General features: G+C 42.2%; 1 long non-coding RNA gene across 1 annotated transcript; it reads right to left on the reverse strand.

The window, feature by feature from the left end:
- Positions 1-937: 937 nt before the first annotated feature.
- Positions 938-8,670, reverse strand: LOC144100281 (uncharacterized). Its single transcript, XR_013307594.1, has 3 exons — positions 8,410-8,670; positions 2,643-2,803; positions 938-1,116 (listed from the first exon to the last, which is right to left on the reverse strand). It is a non-coding gene; the product is annotated as an uncharacterized LOC144100281 (long non-coding RNA).
- Positions 8,671-17,320: the final 8,650 nt, after the last annotated feature.

Below are 17,320 nucleotides of genomic sequence, written 5' to 3' on the forward strand. Positions count from 1 at the left end.
CTTCAGCTGGTCGAAGTTTTCGGAGCCCTTCACTACAGTTCCTCATAGTCTGATTCGCTTTGGGACGTTGAACCACCATAAACAAAGCCAAACGAGAAATTAGAGAATCTTTCTTGAGGAGTTTCTCTCGCAGTAGGTGCCTTTAGTACAGTTGTGGACCACATATTAATTGTTGGGCGTGAAGGATGCACTGTGCGGGATAGAATGCAGTAAATGGCGGAAAGCAAATAATTTCAAGGCGACGTGTATGTAGTGATCTGAACAAGGCGTGGACAAAGAGGAAGCAAAGTATCAGGAAGAATTCAGTAAATGGCGAAAGGCCAATAACTTTATGAAATTATATAGTGCTGTGAACAAGACGTGGACAAGCTTCATTAGGTCGCCACGTTGGGTTCACTTCAAGAATAATGTTTAGATATTCGATTATCAGATATGCTGTACGTCTGACGGTAGAAGGCTGGCTTCAGCGACTGACTGGATTTGAAAATAATTCTTTGTTATATCTGTTGTCAGGAGGTGAGTTCACTCATCTAAAAGCTTCGCAGTGGATGTGCTCTGTATGTACAACTATTCAGTGGCCAAAATGCTGTTCTCCTGAAGGGGCGTGCTTTCCTGTTTTTAGTATTAGTGTCGTTACTGACCGGTCTTCCAAATTATTTTTAATCAGGAAGTAACAAATGGTTTCAGAGAGCGAATACCACGAATTTAAGAAGCCGCTAATTGCCGGATCCGCAACACTGAGTATCTGCGGGACTCGCACTGATGCCTGAAATTTGTTACAAGGTCAGCGTGGTTATATTCATTGCGCTCCTCTTTGGTTCTTCTTTCAGCAAGAATTAGTTTGTACCGTCTACCGCTATTGTTAAGCTGCGAGAGAGAGAAAAAATACTGAGAACATTATACATGAAAACCATCGCGGAGTAACGTTACCTTTATTACCAAAATAAAAAACCGCGAAGAAAGGGTGGTCTAAACAATCATAAAACATTGAAAATAATTCCAAAATCCTCATTTCAGCTCGTTTTCTGTATTCATGTTATGCCAGAATGCGCTGTATGGTCTTAGGGCCGTGTAGGTATCGGCTCTGGAATGGCAGTCTCAGGCAGAGTAGTATTTCTGAAAAATATAAACAGCACTAAGGTGAAACGCGCCAGGGTGGCTCAGTGGTTAGAGCGTTCGCCTACTCAGCCGGAGTACCCGGCTTCGAACCCAACCGCAGCAACCTCGTTTTGAGGGAGGCGAAACGCAAAGGCGCCCTTGTGCTGTGCGATGTCAGTGCACGTTAGAGATCCCCAGGTGGTAGAAATTATTCCGGAGCCCTCCACTATGGCACCTCTCGCTTTCTTCTTTCACTCCCTCCTTTATCTCTCCCTTTAAGGCGCGGTTCGGGTGTCCACCCAGATATGTAGGCAGTTACTGCGGCATTTCCTTTCCTGAAAACCAATTTTCGTTTTTTGATCACTAAGGCGAGAACACTATTTTTCACTCCACAAGGCCTCTTATATGAAGATATAGCTCTCAAGGCTTCATCCGGACAGAGTTTAACCATGCGAACATGTAAGCGGAACACAGTCTGGAGCGCTATATTTGAAGCTTGGCCCTACAACGCTCTTTTAATGCTACCGGGCTTCATTGCTCTTATTCCGAGAATATTTTCTGACCTGCACTAAGGAGCTGGAAACTTTGCAGAAGGAGTACCTTCATTTTTTCAGTAAGTTTCGCGCCTGTGAGCAAACAATATCAACGTCATAAACGATAAAACGCCATCTAAGCTCGCGTTGATAGTTGTGTGTGGGATTTTATATTTGCTTCATAATTAAGCGAATTCTAAACGAAATGTAGCTCGTTTCTTTTTCCAACAGAATTTTTTCGTCCAGAAGAAAATAGAGGTTCGCAGCAACAGGCTGTTTACTGCTCAAGGACTGTTTGACGTGTAACTAGGCAACCACTTGCCCTATAATTCCAACGATGTTGCTCAGCGAGTACAGGGAAGCAGATGAGAGTTAAGACATTTGTACTTTTGAAATAAGTTTTACGCTGTTGCCGAGTTATTACGTTGCAATCTTCACAAATCTATGTATTAAAGCAGGCAACTTAACATTTAGCATTTAGTGGAGTACAAATTTCGCACTGTTACCTTTCGTTAGTCGTTTTTCCTACAAGCGATCAGGGAATGGGATATGTTACACGAGAATGTTGTTAAATCTGAATCTGTGAGTAGGTTTATTTCTAACCTCTCGCAGTTCTTTATTTGAACCATTACACACTGGGATTACATGTATATCTAGCTAAAAAATTTTATTTTTCATACTTGTATTATATATTACTACACCATGTGTTTTTCCGCTGGTGACTATTTATCTTACCATGTTTGTATTTTTGTTGAGAGAACTTCCCTTTAGCTGACGGTTTTTTTTCTTTCTCTTTTTTTCCTTTCTCTTTTTTTCCTGTCTAGATGTATCACATTGTAACCCAATCTTGCATCAGCCTCGAGAGAGACTAGCAAGCGGTAGGTTCGAAATAAATAAAGTAAATATAAAATTAGATTGCGTGCTTTCTGGAGGAATTACTTTAATAGCGCCTATTAGGTTGCTATTTTCTGCAGGAATATTTAAAAAGGCTGCCGAATTTTGTGAACGTACCTTGATGTGTTTCCATGTGCACGTTTCCATATCGGTCGCGCAGTTGGCCGTTGTCATGTCCCGAAGATGTCCATCGATACAAGCACACCATGTTTCAGGAACTAGGCATATTTTTTCTGATTTGCGGGTGCACTTACATTCTGGGCAAGTTTCTGTGTCGGCTAGAAAACCAGAACACGAAGTTGAAATTTTTTATTCAGCTTCTATTTATGCAAACTATGACGGACAGTCAGCAGTGAATGTACGTTGAAAAGCCGCTAAAGTAACGACACCTAGCTCAGTTGGGATTGCCTGTTTTAATGTGAATTGGAAATCACGCCAAAACGAACACTAGGACCACGAAGAGAATTAAAGCATTACTGCTGCCTAAACATCACTAAAACGTGATTCACGACTAAAGATCAGAGTTCAATACGTGAGAAATCTGGCTTCCGGAGCAGGGTATTCTAATGTAATATATTTGTATGATGATTGATTCGTTTCGCATAATCCTCTGTAGCGGTAAGAAAAGCAAAGGAATGCTTGATCTAAAACTGAACACCATAAAGAACCTGTTCTGTAAAAGAAGTGTACTTTTTGAAAGGTTGAAAAATGTGTTTACCAGGAGCTCTATAAGCGCTGGAAGTTTTCAACCGCCACGAGCTTTATGATCTCCTAAATCATATCCTACCGACTAGCGAAAGCTGTGAGGTGTTGCCTGTGTAGAGAGACCAGGCGAAGAAAGAAATAGGCACTGCGGAGAGTACTGAACTCTAAAGAAATTTCTTCAAATAACAAAAAAATATTTATAGAGAATTAGACCGCGGAGCGCAGAGGAATATAAAAGCTTGAATCAATTCAAAACCTCAAAATCCACTGAAAAGCTCAATCAGAACAGACATGTACACTGCACTCAATGAACCTTCCAGAGCAAGAACTGTTCTTAAAATATTATGGCTAGTGTTTTGTCCTAGCCAGGCAGAAAAGTTTCTTCTGGCTCAAGGAAACCGCTTTGTTACCTATGCAATCTTCTCAGACGTTAAATATATTAAATGAATCTCTAATGTAGGATGCTGTCCACTCATTTTCTTTCGTTGAAATGAATGTGTTATACTGAAATGGATAATAAACAACGCGCCTGCAATAAACAAAGGGATTAGAGTCGGTAGACAGGATAAGAGCCTGCGGTACATGAGGCAAGCGGTATACTGAGGGCAGATAGAAGTTCGCTTCTAACCAATAATTTTTGAAATTCCACTGCCAGCGCCACAGGCTGTTTTTACCGGCAAACTCGGGTTGTCTCTAAGGAAGTATTTTCTGGAGACCAGTTCGCACCCTCCATACTCTCCGTGTGTTTAAATTATTGGCGAAAAAAAAATGTTTTTCAACAAGTCTGCATTCAGTACATAAACCCGCAAGGAGCAACTTGTGCAGCGAATAAAATACTGTGTGGAAGCACAGCGCAAGTGTCCGGATAAGTCATAATAGGGTACGCGTTTGGAAGTTTATGCCATATTCACCGATCTTGGAAAAAAAAAGTATAGTCGACCGCTATAGATAGACTGCTAAACGAAAAAAATTCAACTTTCAAGCATTTACAGATAGTGGACTGTACATCAGAAATTCTGGTACTTTTCTCCCAGTGATACTCTACCCTCAACCTCCAGCAACCGGCGACAAAGTACCTATTGCTCAACACGTAATGACCAATTTAATAACTATAAATTAGATGGCCTCAAACAAATAACAAATAATTTATTTTGTTCCCGAAATAACGTGATCTGAAGAAAACAAAAAAATCAAAATATAAATTTTAATAATTAAAACAAGAGTCAATGCAGTAGCCATCGAAAGCAAAGTCGGCACTGTTCTACGTTTTTCCTCAAGTAAAAATGCGCGTATACGAGAGGCCGGAAACAAATTCTAAAAAAAAGAAACCCCTAAGAGGTTTTGTAAAGTTGAATCAATCTAACTCTATTGGGGGGGGGGGGGGGGGTTAGACAACGTTCAGGGTAACCACAGCGCGAAAGGGCTGGAGGTACAAGTAACCCGATATAAGCAACCAGCAGCCAACTTGGCTAAGAGGCACGAGCTTCAGCAGCTTCGTTCCTGTTCCTATATTACATTTCCTTTGCCGCTGGCCACTGGTGCTTCAAGCGGCCACTATCTTTCTTACATGCCGATATATTTGAAGCAGGTTTACTTCTTCCCTGTAATAATTTCCACTCGGGAGTTGTGTGGCGCTCCATTCCCGAGCACTCGCCCCGGTCGGTGACGCAGTGGTTTTGGCGTTCGGCTGCTTTTCCCTACGTCACGGGTTCGACCCTAACGCGGTGGCCGTATTTCGATGTTTAAAGCCATGAACATACATTGTACATTTCTCATTCCAGTTGCGACAGACTTAACATTTTCCAAGTCTTCTGTTGAGGATACGTTAAACCACGAGGTGTTAACCAAAGGGTAGCACGCCACCATGTACCTCGTCTTTACTAATATACCTTCCTTTCTACTGCAGTTTGTAGCTAAGAAACTATTGTCATGTTAGAGAACAGTTTCCGAGAACCGCGCGGGTGGGTTATTGGCGATGGCATTTCCATGCTGAAACCGAGGTCGTAGGATCGTATCTCGGCCACAAGAGAGGCAGTTTCTTTAGCGGTAGGAAAAAGAAAACACCCTCTGCCTTATTAGGAGTGCAATTATTTTAAATGCACTGATATTCTATCGCTGTAAGTGACTATTCTGATTCTGCCGTCAATATTTGCTATGTAGAGAAAAGAATGTTTTATCCAAACAAGTTTGCCGCGGCTATATGGCGGTAAGTTTCGCCGGCGCTACGTCATATTTATTCTAGGGATGCTGTACGCACTTTACATTGTCGCTGATTGTTATGGTTTTCCTTTTTTGTATTTGTTGCCAGCTACTTAGTTCTCGTGTCTACAAATGACCTTTTTGGCTTTGTTGCGTGTTCCAGTAGTGTTTAGAAAATGTGACCAAGGCCTACAATTTACAAGGAAACTTCTGGCAGGTTCACAGCTAGGCATACGTCGCATCTTTTTGAAACAGCATTGTTAGTTGTGGGCATGATTTGAGAACGGCAGCGGCACTGCTTCAATTTATCATCATTGTCTTAAATGTTTTTGAAATATTTAAATGCTTATTCTATACTGCGACCAGCGCTGGCCAAGAATGGCGAAGATACGTTAGCGTGCTTCAAGGTTCTGATATACTCCGACTTTAACACGCGTGAGCGTACGGGCTTGGTGACGATAAGATGGAGAACAACCATCGTCTGTAGTTAAAAGGGACGACGCAGCAAGCGCAAACAGCGCCTTATGCAGTGTTCCAGCGTCGCCTACGACCACATAACTCCTTAATCTACTTCTCACTGAAAGCACAGGACAGCGCCCCCCTCTCTAGAGCATTTTTTGCTCTAGCTTCGGGCCCGCTGCTTTGATAATGCCTTACAGATGGTGTGTCAGCTGTTATGCGCGTACGCATCTCCAGCTGCAGCAGCACTGCTACGTCGGAGCGGTTGGACTGTAGGAGCGCGCGCGCTGTCGCCACACAGACGTATCCTACCACTACCTGCGCTCGTGAGCACGTCGAGAACATTCTGGTTTATCACTGCCTTAAATGGTAGGTGAAAGGATCGGTAGGTGAAAGGATCCTCTCTAAAAATATCCTTACGAGGTCTTCTAGAGACCATGTACGTTAACAACTGCGTAAACTCCCCGCGTAAACAACGGCACAGGCTTCAAAGCTTGAAGCCTGTGCCGTCCCTTACAAAAATTGTCTTTAGACACTCTACGGACTTATTAGAGACTCTATTGCCTTCCTATAGATATTTGTTTGTTTGTTGATATTCTATAAACTGTGTATAGAGAAACGTACATTGAAAGTGTATAGCCATAAATCTATACATTGTCTATAGACGGTCTATAGGATTAGTATTGCCTATAGACTGCTCTCTAGGGTTTGCATTTAGAGAGTCTACAGGCTTTATAGACAGAAGTCTCTGGAAAGCCTATGAACTATGTAAAGAAATTTTTGTAAGAGATTGTTTTGCTTCTCATTGCACATGGCTTTTTCTATAACTTCAAATGGGCGCAAACAGGTGCAAGATAAAACAGTCTTCTCAGCGCTGAGAACCAAAGCCTGCACATAAATTATCCTGAAACAGACAATGAAAGAGCTTAAGAATATCATAGGACATAAATAATGTATTGTTTTTATGCTATATGAGACCAGAGTCGTTTGTCAGGATGAGTTACCTGCACAAACATGTACGAAGGTAAAGGACAAATGGCTTTTAGCGAATGCTAAAATAACACAAGCGCACAGAATGAGGAACACTTAATTCTCTTCTGGCCGTTAACTGTAGGGAATTTGTTTTTAATTTCCACACATATCCTTTATTCAAATACCTTGAACAGACAATGGGTGATTACCGATGATTTATGTATTAAGCATTGGTGCATTCTTCAGTCGTCACTGCTTTGAGTGAGGAATAAGTTTTGTGCTCAGCTCATGCGTGGTCATACCCTTAATTCTACCTGTAATGGTTATTCAATTTTTTGGGTGTTTCATTAATGCGTTTTTATTGCGACAGCATTGGAACCTTTATGAAAACACTGGAGTTGTGGTCTGTCATGAAATTTGGTGATTGGTTCAGGCAGGTATTTTACGGCTTCATCAGATCACGTTATATGCCACCTGCCACACTTGCTACCCCCTCCTCCTTTCTGCATTAGAAGTAGTAGTAGGGGTTTAATAAAATAATAATAAAAAGTAAGGGTAATATTCTTGATAGCCCCGGCATCTGCCATCGATACTGAAGCACCTGAGCTTGGACAGGTAAAAATAAAGGATAGCAGGCAGAAGGGAGAAATGAAATTAATGATGTGAGGGGACAGGAAGAGAAGATAGAGGGAGAGGTAATATACACACACTATTTACGCATTCAGAAATGTGTATAGGCTGCGCGCGTGATTAGTTCATGATGAAGCAAAGTCTGCATTAGAAGCTTAATCATGAAAAGAAAGCGGCATTGTGGACTGTCTTAAGGCTCACGGAATATTCGTCTTGTGGTCTGTCATTAAACTGGTTGATTGGTTAAGCCACACATGACACTTACCAACCGTCATCCTCTCCCACCGCACTTTCTCTCCACCTGGCATCTACCAACCCTCCCCCTCCTCAGCTCTCTCCTAAGCCCTTTAAGCTATTAGAAGCCTCATATGAAAAGAAACCTGGTGTTGTGGTCTATCATAAAATTTGCTTATATTTGACTTTGAGCTCTGCCATAAATTCTCTGACTCGTCGAGACTGTTGTTATGTCATAAGCTGGTGTGACATGTCAGCTGCTGTCCGTCCTCTAACCTCCGCTCGCTCTCTCCGCCTGCCAACAATGCGCAGGACGGGCAAAAGTACAACAGACTGACACGAGCTCCAACCAGCAGCTGCGCATTCTATTGCAATATCACACGTGATTAGTGGTTAAGTATGGCTCTGATTTTTTTGATAATAAAGTATTGTAATCTCTAAGGCTTTTGTGTCCTTCCTTTGGTATCTTCACGGTGTGTCATTCACGGTGTGTCATTACTTTTTCGAATAAACTTCTTTTCATCACTCCAGCGCTGTCATGTTTTTCTCGTTCTTTACTCATCTGTTTTTTTACGCTCTTCTTGTATAATCCAGAAGCGCTAGACGTTAACTGAATCGACTTCCTATAAGCGATGAGCTGTCGTTGGGTGCTAAAGAAAAGAGAAAGAAAAGATCGCCTACTTACCGTACCAGCCGAAAGCAGCCTCCGCCGATAAAACCACAATTGAAGATAGCACATAAATGACATAAGTACCCATAACACTTGACGAATAAGATCTAGGTGCCAGCAGTGCGTCAAATAAAAAGGCTAGAAGATTTCAAAACAAGACAGTGGTTCACTTTCTGATGCAATATTTTCCCACAGTTTATACACCTACTCTGATTCAAATTGTGCTTGGGTAAGAAGATTTCCGGCCTTGTCATCAACTGAAATAGCTGAAGGCAAGCAGTATCACGCACCCTGTGGAATAGATATGCCAATAAATTGAGAATTGGTCAACAAAGCGTCATGAGTCTACTTCATTCGAGGGCCTTGGAAATGCATTTTACGATGCTATAATGACATGCACATCTGCTTTGATGCCGTCCAGGTGAAAATATATATAAAATGTATTTAATGCATCGGGAACATATGGAGCTTAAACACGTGTTTTTATCCTGAATTCTAAAGAAAAAAACATGCATAGACGCTTTCAAAGGAACCTGTTTTAATTTTAAAGATGAGTTGCGCCGAACAGAGCTTTTCAGCTTAGAAGTTGGAAAAAAAAACAATTAATTTGCTGCCATAGATTGGCAACAACGGCAAAGGTGCAGCTGTAAAAATTGTTCAGCCGAAATCGTTGCTGGTTACAGGGGTGATATATCACTATTTATCGATGTTTATACTTATGGCTCTTTGTGGAGTAATACCTGTAACTTGCGTAGACTTCAAGAAATCCGAGTTTTACTTTATTGCTATTAAATTGTGCCTTGTGCAAAATATATTCTCAGAGTCCACCCTTAAGCACGAACTGGAAATTATGGCGAATGCCTTGAACTTGTTAAAAAGCGGCGCTCTCATTTAATTTAGGCCGCTTTAAGGCTTGACACCCATAGTGTGGGTTAATCAGACGGCAGATTTGAAATGTAGTATCTGGGACAAAACTGCCCAGGAGGCGCAGAGAGCAATTTCGGCAAATAGGTAGGATAATTTTCAGAGGGTAACTCTTATTAATGCTGCATGCTATTTCGCATGAGTCATAGTTTGACGCCAAAATTTTAGCCGTAGCGACCGGGTAATAACAAAACTATAAGCTTCGGTTGCGGATTCTGAGACGTTTAGACTTTTCTCCCCGATAGTGCGTTAAAAAATTCGGCACACACACAAGACTGCTTGCTCGTGACAATGTGAAAGCATTAAAAGGCTGAGTCATGCTACGTTGCAGAATGACAATGAGTCATTACTCTGCATACATTACAGAAACTCTTTGCACCATACATTACACTACTTGCAATGCGTTCCAGAAATGCTATGAGTCATGGCTAGGCATAATTCGTACACGCTCTGTACACCTCACAATACGTCACATGTAAAGTGCTGAGTTATGCTTTGTTGCAGAATGTCTATGACTCATGACTATGACTACTTAGTCGTGAGTGCCATAACATAGTACGTTGCGTTTCGTCACCATGACTATACACTTTCGCTTACATGTGTCGTGAAATCGTACACCGGCGTTCTGAGAACCTCAAAATTCCGTGCCACAGAGGGCGGACGCCTGCTTTTGTGTTAATGGGACAATTCTTTCACATTAAAAAGAGATGTAAAGGCGCAAACACTCACGAGAGTCTTACTTGCATGTTTTCTTACCACGCCGCTGCTCACATCAACAACTGTATGGTCTACGGCAAGTGTTCAGTTAGAATGACCGCGGTGAGGTTGATTGAATGTTTTCTCTCTGTAGAAACTGAAGCCACGAGCTGCAGCATAGACTCGGATGTGCTACATATGAGAGTGGCAGAGTACTTGTTATAGTATTTCTCTTAAGTACTAACAAAAATGATCCAATTTAATTTTTATTCAATCTTGTGCACATGACATAAATTAAGTAAGCGATTACATTTACAATTACTCCATCTAAAATGAAATTGATAACAGTGGTTAAAAACAGCTCCAGACGAGTAACTGAATAACTGCGGCTTGCTTGATAATTTGTTCCACGTTGTTAATGTTCATGAGTAGTTGTTTTTCGAAGATGTCGCTAACTTTCCCCCAATTCCACGTGAAGAGTTCAGCAGCTGCTGCGAGCACTCTGTCAGTGTACGCGCTGGAGGTAAGCATCGTATTATGAAGTATCAAAAGAATGAGCCCCAGCTAGTAGATGAGCAAATCTTCGATCCTGAAGTCCTTATGAAAAGCCGCCCTTCGTTGTTTTTCCGCGCTTATTGTGCAAGCGGCAGTCCTCTCGTGTTGGGTGTGGTGGGAGGTGATTAGCGGTTTCATCTTACAGCAGAGGAGGTCTCTACAAAGCGGTTACATGATATTTCTCGGAACAAAAACTGCCATAGATGAGGTCATGACCCGGCTGCGGTGTGGACGTGATCACGCGCGACTTAGCCGGTGCGTTGTTTCACGCAGGTAACACTCTCGCTAGCATCAGTGTTTGCCTTCAAGTTCAGATTCTCAAGGCTCAGATTTAAAGTTGATTCTGAAAAATAAGTAACTGGTAACACTGTTTACACCTCTTAAAGCGAAGTCTGCCATTTCTACCGTCTTGAAAATAATAAAATAACAAGGAAATATAAGCCATCTTATACGCGGCAAAGTATCTATACTGAGTTTCCTGGGTGGAAATCTTCAAGAGGTTGGAGGTAGGCGTGTGATGTTGGCGCTTTTGAATGGAGTTTCCGGATGGCGGAGGCGGCGGGCAGTGGGTCGAGGCTCATATGTGGGAGATGAATTTATAGCTTAGGGTTCCAGATGTGTAACCACACTAGGGGCGTTACAGAGGTTGAATGGTTTACAAGCACACACATACATAGAGGCCACAGATTTTTTGGAGAAAGAGGACATGCCAGGTCCTTGAGAGAAGCGCGCCACTAATTACCAAAAATAGGCTTTTGGAGATTGTAAGGTGGCTTTTGCGAAACAGCAATGCAAGTGTTGCCGGACATCAGGAAGAAGGTGTATCATGCTTACTAGTAACCTCGTTAACTGACTTTTAATGCTCAACTTTTCATCCATTCCGGACAGGCATCTGAATTCAATTGGAGATTTTAGCTAGACATTAGGAATAGAGATATCAATTTTTATAATTCGTCAAACTCGAATTCTCTCGTTGCTGCTTTTTAACAAAAATCTAAAGTTTCACGAGCGCTTCGAAAATCGCGCACAGGCAGTGCGAACAACGCGCCGTCCACCTGTGGACATCACTCTATGGCACAAGTGCCATGTGAGGTTCTCTAAGCAGCCGGCACTGCGGTTCCCCCCGTAGCTCATTTCTTATGTCGAGGCGGGGAGGGAAAGTCACTTAGCCCGTACGCCTTGAAGTCAACTGAACAAGAGGGAGTCACCTTGCGCCTACTGCCCACTCACGACGTTAAAGCGGCGTGGCATTGTTAAAATTGGTCGAACCACAGCTTGAAGGGTATTCGCCTTTTCGAAATGCTAAAAACTGATATCGCTATTGCTATTCGCACGCTGCAAATCTCCAGTCTCGAGCTGACTCCTTTTTGTAATACCTCAAAAGTTTAGTAGAATTTAGTTAACTAGGTTACTGTTAACAGGATTCACTTTTCTTGCGCCGTCTGTCAACACTAGCTTTACAGTGAAAAAAAAATCACAACCTCGAAAAATCTGTTGTTTAGATTTAGTGGTGGGATTCTCTGCAATAGATCGTACTGCTCTCTGATAAAAAAACGAAACTGCTAAAAGGTAGCACACCGGTGCGTAAAACCGTATGAAAAATGGCAGCTTCCGCGGTGCTTCTTGTTCCATCTTGGTTTTTGGCATTGCTCTGCTGTGATCTTGACAGCAGTTTTCTGCAATACGACAAAACTACCGTTTGCTTGTGATTGCAGCAATCAGCGGCGCGGCTACATAGTGGTCACGGGCGACATAAGACAGCGTCGAGTTGAGCTTTGTATAAAAATTTTCACTGAAAATTAGCACGATAAACGCCGAAATGTGTCTCTTGTTTTGAGCAATATGATTTATTCCAATGTTGAAGTAATGAACGATAATCTCAAAGTACGGGGCGGCATGGTTAGACAGGATACCGAAAATCTCCTTAAGGTAACGAAATATCTAATTAAGAAACGCTAGGGCATCAGTGCCTCCAACCCCACGTACAGAATAGCACTGGAAGAGCTGTAGAACTAGTCAATAAGACGTATAAAATAGCGCAACATCAGACAAGTACATGAAAGAACACACACGAGCGCTATTTTATACGTCATGCACTACCAACAAGCCCAAACCGCCACTTTGTTTGTCAATAAGATCCAAGTAACCGACATAAGAAAGTCTAATATGAGGGAAATCCAGCAAGCTATAAAAACGCAGGTAGCCTCAAGTCCATAAAAATAAGGCATAGGCAAAGATCAGATGTTAGCATTAAGAGAAAATCAGGAAAATGTCCCCATCAGTAGCCGAACAGTTCCACACTAACCTATAAAGTAGTTAAATTAATGAGGACGTTAATGAGAGAACGTGTAGAGCAGATAAACAGGACATCCTGCGCGGGAATGGAAGCCGCAGCATAGAAACATTTAGAAGCAATGCAAAGAGAAGTAGCGGCAGGTGAGGAGAAGATAAAAACTAGTCTGTCGAAGGACGGTGGGAAGAGAGTGCTAGAAAAACTGGGCGCCTTGTATGCGCAATGTGTTATGGAGTCGACTGTACCGAAAGCTTGAAAGAAGATTGAACTGATCGTAACTCACAAAAAAGGGGATGTCAGGGACACGTAAAAAGTTGTCCGATCAACTTACTTTCTGTTGTATACATAGAATTTACTAAGGTAGTCAAGAAAACCTTAGATTTCAGACAACCATTGATCAGAGAGGATTTCTTACTCTCTACTCGACAATGGCTACTCGAGAAAGGACTAAATTCACACTGTCAATCAGGTGAAAGAGAAAAGCGCAGAATATAACCAACCCCTTTTCAGGGTGATTGTTTGCCTTTACAGATTTGTATTTCAAAAACTATTAGATGTACATCGGTTCGGTCTTTTGAGTTCGATTTTGCGACAAGATAGTCATTATGTGCCTCACATAAAACTATATTTGGTCCATGAACAAACGATAATAATTAATGAGCTTTTCAGTTCTGATTTGAGGGGTCAAGGTTTTGTTGCCTCCTAAAGAGAACAAGCGGACCTAAAGAGACCGCTGTTTAGGGAAAATATCACGAATGCCGACTAAAAGCTTCTCACACCAGCAACCATTCATGTTTCTTTTTTCCATTGCGCGCACCAGGTTTCCTCGGAATTGGTCCAGTTCGAACAATCGCGAGATACACTAAAACATATCACATTGCAGCGGCAGACATGTCCACCACCTGCCAAAACCTGAGCAAAAACAACATTTACCTCTGTAGACCACAGACTGAGAAATTGCACAGCCGTTATGAAATACACGCCATAAACACGTATTTCATCCCATAAAGATGCAGATTCAGAGGGGAGAAGCCAGACCTCAACCATAAAGTATGGGTCTGCCTAAAAAAGCAATTAATTGACATTATATTTGACAGCCAACGCGGCAGGGGTGGGAGCCAGCTCTGTCTCGGACAGAGGACGTCAACTCCAGCTTATCGAAAGCTAATGCCAATGGAGTCCTAGAATAAGGACTCACTGCCCTCTTCGCCAGCCTATAAATACACTACAATCAATATTCTCATCATCAACACCCGCCTGAGAATTCCACAAAGAAAGTGAGCGAGATGAACACCTTTCATTTCCTCGAAACCAAGAGAATATTTAGAGAGGCAATAAAATTACACTGGGAATTACGAGTCTTATTTGCTTCGTGCAGGCCCGGGTGTTTCACCTAAGTTGCCTTGCAATATTGGAAAATAAGGCTTTTGAGTTAACAATTTTTTATTGTCGTTGCGTTCTCAACACTGCGGCGCATCAACATACACCCAGGACATGCCAATTAGTAGAATGTTTAATTATTACTGAATGGTCGACATTGTGATTATTTTTGTTTGTCTCCCTGATAATAGAGATGCGCATCGCTCGCAGTAACGAACAGTGCATCAATTTCTAGAAGTTCAGAAAAGCATTTACCCTCGGTGCTGTAGCGCAACATCGAGCCAAATTAGATGCGATTTCGAAACACAACTCCTCCAGTGCACGTAACTCGTCGAACTTGCAGCTCTTTGCTGGTCCACAGCATGGTGGGTTAGTACGATTTCGAAATTCTAAGCGCTGATATGGATAATATTTACGGGGACAATAGGCCCCTCAATAAATTAGGTGAATAACGGTAAGAATAAAAAGTTAGGTATTGAATATTGGTTCACAAAACTACTAGTTAGCACGACTCAGCAGTATTTTGATGCAGTGCAGAGCTTTAGTTCTCAAGAGCGCCTTTAGCTTCCAGAGGTAAACTAATTACAATACTTATTTTCATGAAGACAGTAAGTTAAAAAAATTACGTAATTAACATTTGGCTATGATTCCCTTCGTTTCACTGACTATTGGTTCTTTCATGATATGTCTCGTTTCATTTCCCTACCTTCTCTTCAATACCTTAACGGGGACATCAGTTATACAAGGAAGCCTTGATGACATAGTTATAGCATAATAGGGTTCGCGCACACCTTTCGCCTCACCGCTCGATCACATTCCATGCGACGCTCGTGGTGACGCAGGACCTACTACGCCCGCCTCTATGGACGAGGGTGGCGCTGGTCAACAGTCTCAAGGTTCGGGTACATGCAACATGAATACCCCCGAAAGGTGAAGATTGAACAGCCATCACTGTAACTCAGTTGAGAGAGCATCGGATGCGTAATTGGGAAGTCGTGCGTTCGGATTCTCTAGGTGACATGTGGTTGTTTTTCCTTTACTTTCTATTTATAGGGCTCAAACGAAAAAAAAACGAAAAAAAACGAAACGTTCATACTCAGAGAACACTTCTGTGTCGCTTAAAGACGCACTTCATTTTTGTGCAAATACACCACAATCACGCGCCATATGTGCCAGGTGTGATGTCTTCGTCAGAGCATAAATATCGATGATAGGTTCTTTGAGAGTCCTGGACGAATTAATAATTTTTACGACCACTAGAGAACACCGTTCCACTCGTGCGACAGAAGCGACAGTACATTTAGTCCACTGCAGTGTTGTCTTCGTTGCTATAATTTTCGACACAAATTGAGAAATTAGGAAGAAAACGGCGACTCCGTAGGCTCAAGTAACACTGGTGATCGTCGCCACACAAAAATCACTTGGAAACACTGCGTTGCCACTGCACCTGCCAACTGTGTTCTGGCGGGTTGGGAGGCTGAACACTTCTGGTAAAAACAGTAAATCGGGGCGTCGGCAGAGCCAGGCATGCAAGCAAAAAATTAACATTTGACAAAGTGCAAAACCTGGGCCGAATCAGCTGTGAGAAGTAATTCATGATAGGAATAGAAAAGCCAGTCCTTGAGACAGAAATTCTCAATACCCAAACGGGTAACTTTCGGGCGAAGGTGGTGTATGCGCATTTGATATTTGTGAGCTTTATTTTCGGGACTGTAATCAAGATTTGTGTTTCAATAGTGGGCGGTAATATTGCGTGAATAGTAGCCTTCATCTACATCATGCTTATGGTATGGTTAGAGAGCGGACTAGCCTCGTTCAGTTAGGAGGTTAAATTTAGGTAAAAAAAATCAGCTTAACGCTGGGTAGGCGATACTATCTTCGCCGTAAAGCCGCGATAAGAGGCATTATTTATCATCTCACTGTACGGGAAATTTTTCGTTTGGTGGAATGCAATATGGAAGTAGCTCTTAGCACCACAACCACTCTCATGCGATGGGATTCTCGTGCTGTTATTGGTCAATACCTAGTGGCGAACTTCCAGCGACGCACTACCTGAAGCCGCAGTCGAGCCCTTCCTGTACACAGAAAAAATGGTATATGGAAACATGCTGAATTTGGGCTCCCAGCGCAGCAATTTTCGTTTTGCTTAGATGGCGCTGCCACACAGTGTTTGGCAGCTACATGCAACGTGGTTCTTCACCGGTGCCACGGCGTCTGAAACTGTACGAGCACATAACACTCTCCGAAACTGTTTTACACAGATAAAGGGCTGACATACGCAGTCCACGACTGCAGACCTTACAAAGGAGCCCCCGCGTTATCACTTTAGTATATAAGAGCTGTAGTCGATAATTTCAAAAGCTATCTTAAATTTTATTCCCGCAGATTTTTTTCTCAGCTGCTTTGTACCTGCATTTCAAGAAGCCTAATGCTAGAAGGGGGCGAATGTCGTTGTATGCTCAAAGCTTCGGTTCATAGCGGAATCCAGGAGAGGAACTGCAATTACTCGGAAAAGGAAAACATTTATCTCAGCCCCTATAGATATAAATCTTTTGCGCAGGTAAGCGTAAGTATTCAGAGGATAGTCTAATGTCAGGAAATCTTGTACCTTGCGATGTGAAGAAACAAGCACAACTCTCTCAATATTTTATTTTGTTTTTTAGGTTACTATCAGTATTCGCGCTCTGGGTATATGCAGCTTCCTCAGATCGGGGGCTGTATCTTCATCTCCAAATTTAGGAGCTTGCTCATGGCCATAGAGAATATTAGCTGATTGGGTATAACAAGATGCGACTTCATCTACATGACTAATAGTTTGTTTACAGCCATGCATGGCTAAATGATTCGGTAAAAGCTAATGGGTAAGTTTCGCTCAACATAAATTGCTAAGAGCCAAGTATTGTGATTGTTTGCTGAATAATCGGTTTCATCATGCAGCCTGTGTACACAGGCAGTAATGAACAAAAATTATATATTGATAAAGTGTGTGTTCTTCGCTTCCCCCATCGAAATAGCACCATAGAAGCATTCCGTTCTAAACATTGAGCATGATAGAAAGGCAGGGTACAAGCGTAAATA

This window comes from Amblyomma americanum, chromosome 8 (genome assembly GCF_052857255.1).
Source record: "Amblyomma americanum isolate KBUSLIRL-KWMA chromosome 8, ASM5285725v1, whole genome shotgun sequence".
Classification (NCBI taxonomy): domain Eukaryota; kingdom Metazoa; phylum Arthropoda; class Arachnida; order Ixodida; family Ixodidae; genus Amblyomma; species Amblyomma americanum.